This window comes from Myzus persicae, unplaced genomic scaffold (assembly GCF_001856785.1).
Source record: "Myzus persicae strain clone G006 unplaced genomic scaffold, MPER_G0061.0, whole genome shotgun sequence".
Classification (NCBI taxonomy): Eukaryota; Metazoa; Arthropoda; class Insecta; order Hemiptera; family Aphididae; genus Myzus; species Myzus persicae.
The window spans coordinates 54,632-65,818 of NW_019101047.1; the positions used below are offsets into that span (position 1 = coordinate 54,632).

The 11,187-nt window shown below is 30.1% G+C and overlaps 1 protein-coding gene across 1 annotated transcript in view; it reads right to left on the minus strand.

The window, feature by feature from the left end:
- Positions 1-9,133, minus strand: part of LOC111027521 (flocculation protein FLO11-like) — a 41,374-nt gene extending 32,241 nt beyond the window's left edge. The window contains exon 1 of the mRNA XM_022305921.1: positions 8,869-9,133. The gene's annotated coding sequence lies outside the window, so the exon portion shown is untranslated. The remainder of the gene's footprint in view (positions 1-8,868) is intronic.
- Between the last annotated feature and the right edge of the window lie 2,054 nt (positions 9,134-11,187).

The window sequence follows — 11,187 nt, forward strand, 5'->3', positions numbered from 1 at the left end:
AAATAGGTACATAATATTATTATATATTGACGTTGGGGCAGGGGCAGATTATGATTTATTAGAAAAAATGAAATTGCCGTAATTATTAAATTGTATATATCCTATGTAGGACCGTCTGTGGGATTTTTTATTCTACGCGATGGCTGCATGGACGTATGACTAATATATAGATAAGCGTGACTTTCGCGTTCCATACCTATACAACACACGTGTTATTACTACTTATTATCATCATTATTATTGATGGACGCCTTTTCCCCCGACTTATTATTGTTATTATTATTGAATTTTAAGGACACGAATATTACATTTGTCGAAGAATGAAAAACGAATTCGGATCAAGGTTCAACGAACACACGTACCTGTATACAAACAACTGTAGGAGCATACACAACAAATACGTTAAACAAATATTATACCTATACAACACGCACGCGTCTGATCATATAATATAAACGTACGTATACGAATATTATTTAATTATAATCACGACGTCTGGTCGTGATTTCACTGTGGGATTATCGAAACTTCGCGCAATGATGGTATATACGGCTGGCGTGCATAATGAATTTCTCGATTTTTTCCCAGTTGTAACTGCTAACTACTCTGTGCTCATCAATGTTTTTTATGGTACCGGCTTCGCACTGTTCGTCCGCGCCGGCTTACTGTGATATACCTATGGCTACGAATGACAATTAGACGTGTACACTATGCATAAGAGTTATGCTCAAACATGAATGTATACGAGAAAAATGACAAATTTTCATTCGTTTTACCCGAAATTCTACTCTAATTTACATGCCTTTTTAAATCTATTACACGAGTTATTAAATCTATTTTGTGATTTAAACAGGTAGATATAATAATATTATACTAAAATTATATTTCACATAATAATATAATATACCTACACACCTCAATATTCTGCGATACGTCCCAGCTCAATACATGTATACAAGTATATACATCACGTAATATATACCCATTATACCTATATGCGTATAAGTACTTTCTATCGATTCATATTTCACTATGATTTCAATGCAGTAGGTAATACATTTTTATTAGAAATTCCTATATACTATTATAGTCATACTGGCTACTCTTTATACGAATAATAATTATATGGAAATAGATAAAATTGTTTATCGCTCAAGATTCATAACACTTACGAAAATCTACCTATTCATGCGATGTACCATTATTGTTATAACATCGATATTGTCATATTGAATAGAAGAACAAAAAAACATTTCTTGACTTCAAATACGCACACAATGTACAAGCGAGTTATACCATATTTTGGCGGGGACACATATCGTAAGCAGACACTTCAATTTACTATTAATGTATGATATTTTTCTTACCCGAATATAATTTTTGTTTTAACTTTTATAACCCAAATGGCATCAATTACCGTATTAATATTATAAAATGTGTACATTATAATTATATTGCATATTTAAATACAAATATATTACGTGTTAGAACTATTGCCACTGCGGCACTGATTTTTTAATCATTAGTTATATTAACTTCTAACTTAGGTATTATATGAAATATGAAGTATAGAACCATACTATGGTTACCTTTAAACCCCACCATGTATTTGACATTTGTGTATTTCTATTGGCTATTCATCATAATAATTAAACGTACCTATACGTGGCTACATATTTAAATGTATAATGGCTTAAATATTATATTTTATTAATGGCCGTCTTGTTAAAGGTAAATTATAATAACGCTTGTTCATATTACAAACTTAATGGTTGTCGATAAACTAAAATTACAATAAAAAAAAAAACAAAGACTAGAACATTTTTATCAATAGACAATAGACATAGGTACACGAATCAGAGAGACTAATTAATTGTTACAATACTAAAACGAATTACGCTATTACAGTACCCGTATGGCGTGTATGTACGCAAATACGCAGTAATGGACTACTCACGCATCGTATTTAAAATAACATTCACTGTACGCTGTATCTCAGGTATAGACATGATATTTTCTGAAGAATAAAATATAATGAGTTATTACAGACTGGTTACTAAGTCTGTTGCGGATTACAATTAAAGTTAGAACTTAAACACTTAAAATAATTTCACGACGAATATGATTGATGACATTGATTGGATGCAACAAACGCCAAACCGTTTCGTTTATAATACGTAGTCGATTTTAATCTCTTCGAAGACAATATTTTAGACCACAATAGTGGTATAGGTATAAGACAACGATTTCTTATATTATTATAACAGGTATCTATAATTAAGGCGTAGGTAGGTACACTAATTATGTCAGTCGCTGTATGCCTGTAGGTAGACCACTGACAACAGTGCAATATATCGTCGCCTCACCGCGCGTTTGGTTTTGGGCGAAAGAAGAAAAAATTTAAAATAATTAACAGTCGCGTTCACACGTACGCAGAAAACCACACACGAAGTTACTATATACACAATAATATTATAACAATCGAAAGTAGTCAACAGTGCTGAGAGTAATATCTCGGGGCAGCAAAGTATGTATGAGGGCGGTGTAAGTCCGACGACGGTTGATTATATAAGGCACACCACTCTCATTATTGTTATTTTAATTATTATCGTTTTGGACCTCGCGGCGCCGTTGGAAAAATATCTGAATAATGAAAAACAAAACGAAACTCAATAAACCGCCACATAATAATAATAATAGTATAACAAGTATATATTAATATTATTATACTGCAAAATAGCTTCGTGTAGAAATCGAAGTAGTTCGTGAATTTTGATACGCGTGCACGCTGCAGTGTATCTGTGTATTATAATGTTATTGCGAACGACGTGCAATTATAACACGAAAACGCGATATGCCTATCTATACATATACTATAAAGAAAATCTAGTAATGGAATAAGTGAGTATATTATATTAATATAATATTACACCGAGGTATTTTTTCATTATTTTTCGTTCTAGCAGTCTCGCCTATATGCCTTATTATATTATATATTATTATTGTTTTCCACCGAAACTGAATCGGCCACAAAAGCCTCTAAAATTCTGCCGTCTACTAGTAATATTATATAACAATATATGTGATTATGTGAACCATGGGTTCGTACAGGTGTGTCGCTGTTAATATTAACTGCAACGTTTTACTTATAAATATTGCCATTGAGTAAACTATCTATAATACTACTATCTTTACTCGATGATATTATATATCACACATTATAATTGGGTACATGTTGACATGTTGTGCTGCTGAGGCTCACGCACTAAGCTAAGTACATGGAACGCGTGTATTAATCAAAATAAGAACCTAATAGGAAGTCTCCATATGCATTTCGAGCATGAACTAAGATATCTTGGTCACAGTATTAGAATTTCGATTTACATATTATATTACATACATTTGCAGTTTAAGATAATACTCTTAAACACGAAATCAAAACTCGCTCTACGATGCACATGGTATTATTTGATAGGTATTTCTGTACCTCTTGATATGTATTGAGTAGAAATTGCATACGCTCATTGAACGAGTACTCGTTCGTCAGGTATTCTCAAGTCTCGAGATCGGGACAATATCAAGAATTCTTTAACTATGAACTGTCATATTACGTATACATCGCCATCAATATTTAACTGACGAAGCGTAAGAAACTGCTTTTTGTTTCGGAGTATTTGTAGTATTGTCAATTTAAATTCAAATCGTCCTCTACCGCGTTAATGCACACGTGAATCATTCTTAATTAAAAATGTAAACCTAAGTGATTTAAAGCGGATAACACGCTGTTAAATATCATCGTTATGGTTGGTTAATTCTTTTCGTACACATACAGGTAAAGGGTATAATATCCTTAATTGTGTTACTCTATATGTAGTTTGCCAGGCCGTATATTGTATATCACGTGGTTAGGCATACGCATAATATGTTGGTACCTTCTAGGTTTTTGCGGTTGCTCGCGCGGTTAACAATATAATAAATTTCCGTCGGCAGCAATTAATGAAGACAATGAAGAAGACGAACCACACGTCTCGTCGTCCAGCGGCTAATGGTCACATTGTGATGTATTAATTGGAAAGAGTCAAGGCCAATAATTATTGTTGCGTCACTATATTATCGGGTCTTCTCCTCGCACTATTACGTGTTAATTTTCGATTAATATCCGTCTATTGTCCGCGGGAACCATACGCAGCTTGGTCGACGACACTGAAATATAATATTAAGCGTATGGGCTTGTTTCTTTTTTTTTAGTAGGTAGTAACTGGTAGATATTATGCGCACGTGCTGTATATTATGTAAATCGTTGATATCATTATTTCCAGCGAACGTGTTCTTTGTGTGCGTCTTCTCGATATGACGGACGGAGACAGACGCAGTCGGACTGCTGCCGACTATTACAGTCTCGTGTTGTGTAACTAAGACTACCATTAACGTGTGACTAACGTGCCGTAATTGGCTAGATTGAAAAAAAAAATGCTATGGAAAGCAGTTTTGTGAATTTGATTTTTCAAACAGTTAAAAAAAAATTACAAGTGCATTAAAGTATAATATTATACAAATTATAATACGATTTTTCACGAAAAATATCGAAAACTTTTACGATTCTCTCAATACTTGCATTTGATGAGGTTTTTTTATAGTTCCTGTATATTGTAAAAATGTGTAACGTTATAGTTTATTTATACAATTATATATTGATAGAAATTGTAGTGTTATATTTCAGATATTTTACGGGTACGAATATTATTTTACATTTTACACACACAAATCGTAAGAATAATGTATAATGTCATTTACGTAATTGTTTCTAATTTAAAATATCAAATTATACATGTAGGTGTAATAGACGAAAGGTGGTGGGTAATCAATCTCAAGTGCATCCATACTGCACTGCAGATTCATAAAAACATTTCATTATTCTTCATATTATAACAATACAAAACATTGCTTTTTTTCCACTTGTACCTATACCCATATATTATAATTATTACAATATCGTCATTTCCGAAATACCTATATTTGGGTATTATAGTCATGTATATATATAATGTATACTTTTTATTACATGGGTACACTATATTATATATTACAATGAAATATAAATTATAAAATATGACCTCATGCAGTAATTCTACCTCGTGTGATTGATTAATCGAATTTCTCAATGTATATTATATATTATTATACCGTATATGCGATAATTTTATCCGTAACAAAATATTTATTGCATAGCTATATAAGCTAAGAGGATAAAGTTTGAATGTCATCATAACGTATATAATAATTCGAGTACAGGTAGGTATTTTTTTTCACTTCGCTTTTTGCAATAATTTGCATACATATTATATACTGTATATACAAATAGGTATTTTATTTGTTTTCCTAGAAGTCGCGTTTCGTTATGTTCAAGGATTTTCTGTCGATTCGACCCCGTTTGGCGTAACATCAAAACCTTACATAATTTCCACAGTCCAATGTTTCCTAGAGGCTAGAACCAATTTTTCTATCTAATGACCGGATATGCGAGCTCGCGGTTTATAGGCGAGCGGGTACTACAGGCATCATTGACGGTTTATCGACATTACCCATTGTCGCATGACGATAAACCGCGTTTTCGTCATCTAACACTGCCGTATATACACGTATTATAATATATAACAGGTATATTTACTTAAATAATGTTGTTAAATTTAAACAAGCAAAACTCTCATCCTCGCGGTGTCATCGATATCCGATTCCTATCTCCTAGATCGAACCGTTATTAGTTGCAGAACCTTGCATAGATATTTTGGTGAGCATTTTCTCTGATCGTCGACGTGTTTTCTTGGATACAATGTAGTCAGATATGTACCAATATTATATTTTATAATATAGAGGCACACACGACCGGCTGCAGGCACAAGTAGACCGCACCGCATCGCAATGGTCATCGCCGTCGTGATTAACAAAGACTTCACACACACACGCGCGTGTATGAGGATTTATTAATTATTATACTTCGATGCTTGCTCCGCCGTCGGGCAGTACCTGAATATTATATGTATTATACATATTATGTGGTGTAAAATACGCGCAATACGATATAGAAACGCTCGCGCGGATCAATGACGGCGATTCAAATCAATTACATGTCTAAAGGTACCTATGGCTACACTGCATCCGTCAATTTTCGTACGATTATTGTTTGACTATATACTGCAAGAGAGAATGTTAATTACACTCGTCAGTAGTTATCACGGCGACCCCTTGGGAGGTTTCACTCGAGTTTTCAATTGCGAACATTTTCAATTCGCACACCTCTAACAATACCTACCTATAATACATACAAGTATATAATACAACGGTGCTTTAAAAGTGCAATCAAAAGAAAATCACATGGATATTAGGCACATATATTATTAATATTCCGTGTGCATGCATCGGTGCTGGCGGCTGTGTTGAAAAACCAAATTATATGATTATGTGATCGTAATAATATAATATAATATAATAATGTATATTATCGTAATTATTATCATGCGACGTAAAATTGTAACAAAAAAAAAATACCCACGTTTGGTTTTTAGACGTAGAAAGAAAATAAATATAATAATTATTTATTTTCTTCTATTTCAGCCAGTTTAGAGAACCTTTCACTATCCCCCATACATTTACATATTCATCAAATTGTGTCGATTCAAATAATGATTAAAGTTTATTTTAATGGTCTTGGAGTAAATTTATATATATAAAGACAGTAATAGGTAAATGGTGAATCGTGATTAGGTTTTTGTGGTTATTACTTAATACTTTATTACACATGTATATACAATGCACATATTATGTCAATAGATTATAGACCATGGACGTATGTAAATTAGATGCCAAAAATATTATTAGGTACTTACATTGTTTTTATGAATGGTAAAAGGGTACATTAGCTAATGTACGAGACCCGGATAACTTAAGATTTAAAAAAATTACTCTTTATTATAATATTGTGTAACGTTATTGAAATACATAAATGTATATATTTTTTGAATCATCTGAATAAAAATATACCATTGAAACTTTAAATTATAATTAGTTGCTTCATTATTATTTATTATTTATTTGCCTTATTTCCTAATAATAAATCAGCCACTAGCTATTAATGACCAATAATATAATAATTATTAAAAACATTCTTTGTAAAAACATTTTGAACAATGTACTAAAATTATAATCATTTTGCATAGTATGTTCCATAAAATATATAAAGTTTAATCGCTTAAATTTCTAAACTATAATAGTTACATCTTAACGATACAGCAAATAATGTTGTATTCTTATATCTAAAATTATAAACATTTTATTTTAATAATAAACAAATAAAAACATCAACACATTATATTAATTTATGTAGTTAAGTAGTAAACTAAATAAGTTATATACAAATTATGTGTAAGAATTGAAAATATATGTGATCAAATGTAACTATATACAACTTGTAATTGTTACAAATAATAGTTAAAATGACGTCAATCATGCAACACATTTGTTTAAAATATTAGAAATTAAGATGTTTGTAAAAAAAAAAAAATAGATAATCCCGTAACTACCAATTACATCTATACCTAGTTAATTAACTTGTATTCGATGAATAAATAATAAGTATAGAAACCTATCTAATACCTTTTTCAATACATAACATTACACTACACATGTACCCGGGTGGATTTATTTAAATTGAATTATATTCTTGATGGTTTAGATAACATATTATACACTTTCACGCGAGAGTTGTATGCATCTACTATACTATTAAAAGCATGTAATTACTTTTATTATAATATTACCATTGCAATATCTTTTCGACTGCAGTTTTAAAGCCCACGAAAAAAGGTAAGATTTTGAACATTTAAAAATTGTAATACGCATTACTTATAAATAAAATAGGTAGTATATCTTTTTCGCCCGATTATACATGATATATTGCAACATATTAATTGCAACCCTTGTACTGCATCTCCATCTTAGGCTTTGTCCCCTATCTTTCCTTAAGTACTACATAATTTCATTAATGTATTATAAAAGATGCTCAGAATTTGCAGTACCTAGTTTAACTGCACAGATATAACATAATCACATATCTACACCAAACAGTGAAAGCAATAGCATATTTACGAAGTAAAAACTACAATTTTATTTCATTGATATTATTTGATAAAACTCAGTATGAAACTATTTAATTGTGAGAAAATAGATGAAGGTAGTAGGCCTAATAATATTTCTGAAATTATACTATACACTGATCATTGTAGTGTGCTTGTGTATTGAATTTAACGTTAAAGAGTAGGTATAAACTGCTGCAGCGATTATAAGTTGTTAATGTAAAGCTTAAATTATTGATCGATATTTTTTTTATAAACGACTAATTTTAAATTTTAAATTGATCTAGTACTTATTTTACAACACCTGATATACCACAGTGTATATTATATTTTGCATTAAACTTGTTTTATATTTAAAATAAATAAAATAATTCACAGCTAGTTATTGTATACTGTAATGCATGTGTATTATATTATAATTATAGGGTTAGACGGATTTTTTCCGATATTTTTAAAAATATTATTCAGGTGACAACCGTATTAATGTCTTTATAATTCACATTAAACTTTTCAATACATGTAGTTCCCAACACCCAAACTGATCATGTTGCTAAACTGTATACGGACTCATAAATGTTGATCCCATCGTTTAAGTCTTTCAGTCTCCACTTTACATCAGGGTGCGACCGCGGTTAGTTATTAAATACAGTCTCTGAGATATGTATGTAATCGATGTAAACAATTATTATTACTATTACTAATTATTAAATATCATAATATAAGAATATCTTGAACTTACGTTGAAATATTGGGCTATCCGTGTTCACGTTAGAATATATATATATACGACGAAACCGATCACGCACTAGTGTCTGACAGACTTTTGTTCGCGGTGATCATATTATCATCATCATTATTAATTCATAATTATTTTTTGTTTTTTTAGCAAATATTATAGTGAAATATGTAAAATATAATAAAAATAAAAACAAAAATAATAACAACACGTAAGGATACACGCGCGTCTAAACCGGAAAATACGTATGAGAGGACTAACGCTCAGACGGTGTGCGCACATCGCGGTAGACGGCCACGAGGACCGCTGCACCACCAAAGCCCCACTATATAATATTATATACGTACCTAACACATATTACTGTAGGCAAGAACCTATATATATATATGTGTGATTTGCGCTTGAAACAAAACCCTATAGGTGTACCGTGATCGTCGTGGTTGGCTGGTTAATAAATATACGTTTTACACAACATAATATAATAATAATAATAGTAATGGTAATGGTATAATGTTATAGGTTAGGTTAACGATATAGGTATATATTGTAGTAGTCGCATTGTTTTATAGGTCTATATAATAATAATATATTATGATTATTTATTATTATTGTATACACAGTACAGATGTAACCCATACCTATTTAGTATAGCGCTTCCATATGCCGCAACAAAGATTTCGTAGGATTTTGTCGATTCCCACGCGCCACTGAGATTCATATCAAAAGTTGTTTTTACAAAAAATATTTTATATCTATGTGATTACTGATTAGGTATCATGTTTTCCGTTTTGGTGACACCAAAATTAAACTTTTGTATTAATCTGCTGTTATTCAATATTTCAGTTGCAGAACGTAGAAACTAGAATGTTTATTTATTTTAATACTACCATTGTAGTATTGTATTATAACTATATAGTATATATCTTAATGTTAAAGAAAAAAAAAAAGTTTTAAAAGTCATAATATATTACTTAGGCATAGAGGTACCTACATAATATTCTTTTGACGGTAATTACAATTAATATTTTATGCAATGTTAATTATGGGTTTAAAATTAAATATTATATTGTTATAAGAATTCTTTTAAACACGTCATATTCATTGAATATTACGTAATATTTACGCATAAAAACACTTGGGTCTCAAGTACTTTCATGCCAAATCTCGAGTTTATAACTTTCTTTCATACATTTCTGGTAGTTAAGTGTTTTAAAAAAAAAACACAATAACTAAACAAGATGTATAACATTATAAAGATTTAAACGAATTTTAAATTGATAAAATAATTGAAAATATCAAAAATACCTAATACTGACTATCATAGTCACCATACACTCCGTTAAGAATAAAATATTCGTAAACCATAATCATTTAAAAGAATATAATTTACTCATATTTAGAAATGTAATTACTTTATAAATTATAAATTATAATAGTAGTCATAATAATCCATTAAAACATACATAAATATAAATAAATTATGTTGTAACAAAGTGCTCATGGAAATATAAACAACAGTAAGTACCAATATAATTGTATAAAGATTTAAGATAATATTTATTTCTTAGATTGTAGGTTGATTATTATTTTTTTAATAAAGTAAGTAAAAATACTTAGGATGAATGCGCAAAAGTAGACCATAGAATATAAACCAACTATACGGTCTGTGGAATAAATAAACACAACTAATCGCATTACCTTAGAATATAATGTAATAAAACTATTTTTTACGCAAATCATTGTTCCAACAAAGTATAATATAATATAATATTATCTTAGAAATATGACTTCATTGTGTAATTGTTTGTTGAACAATTTAATCTAAAATACATTATACAAATAATATTATGTTCACAGCTTAACAGTTTAACACACGATTTCTAAATAGTTCCCAACACGGTATTTGAATTGGTCTTGTATTTTAAAAATTAAATTATTATCATTGAATGTAAATTATTTATATATCAAAACTTAAATCAAAAAATAATAAGAATCAATTTTACTCGGTGGTATGGACCCTTACTTCTAATGCTATCGTTTCAATTTTGATATCAATCAAATATTCATCAGACGTTACAAATTATTTAATTATTCAGATTGGTACCTAAGACCTAACCTACCCATCTAAAAGAACGCACCACGCGTGAAAGTCTAAAATTGTCCACCTGCTGTTCTGTTATCGAATGAAACTAAATTATATGGTACGTACATAAATGCATAACTATTGATTGCGATCATTCAATACGTCAATCGCCCAAATATAATTTAGTTTAATAGGTACCTACCAGCAGTAATTGCTATAAATTATTATAAGTTATAAAA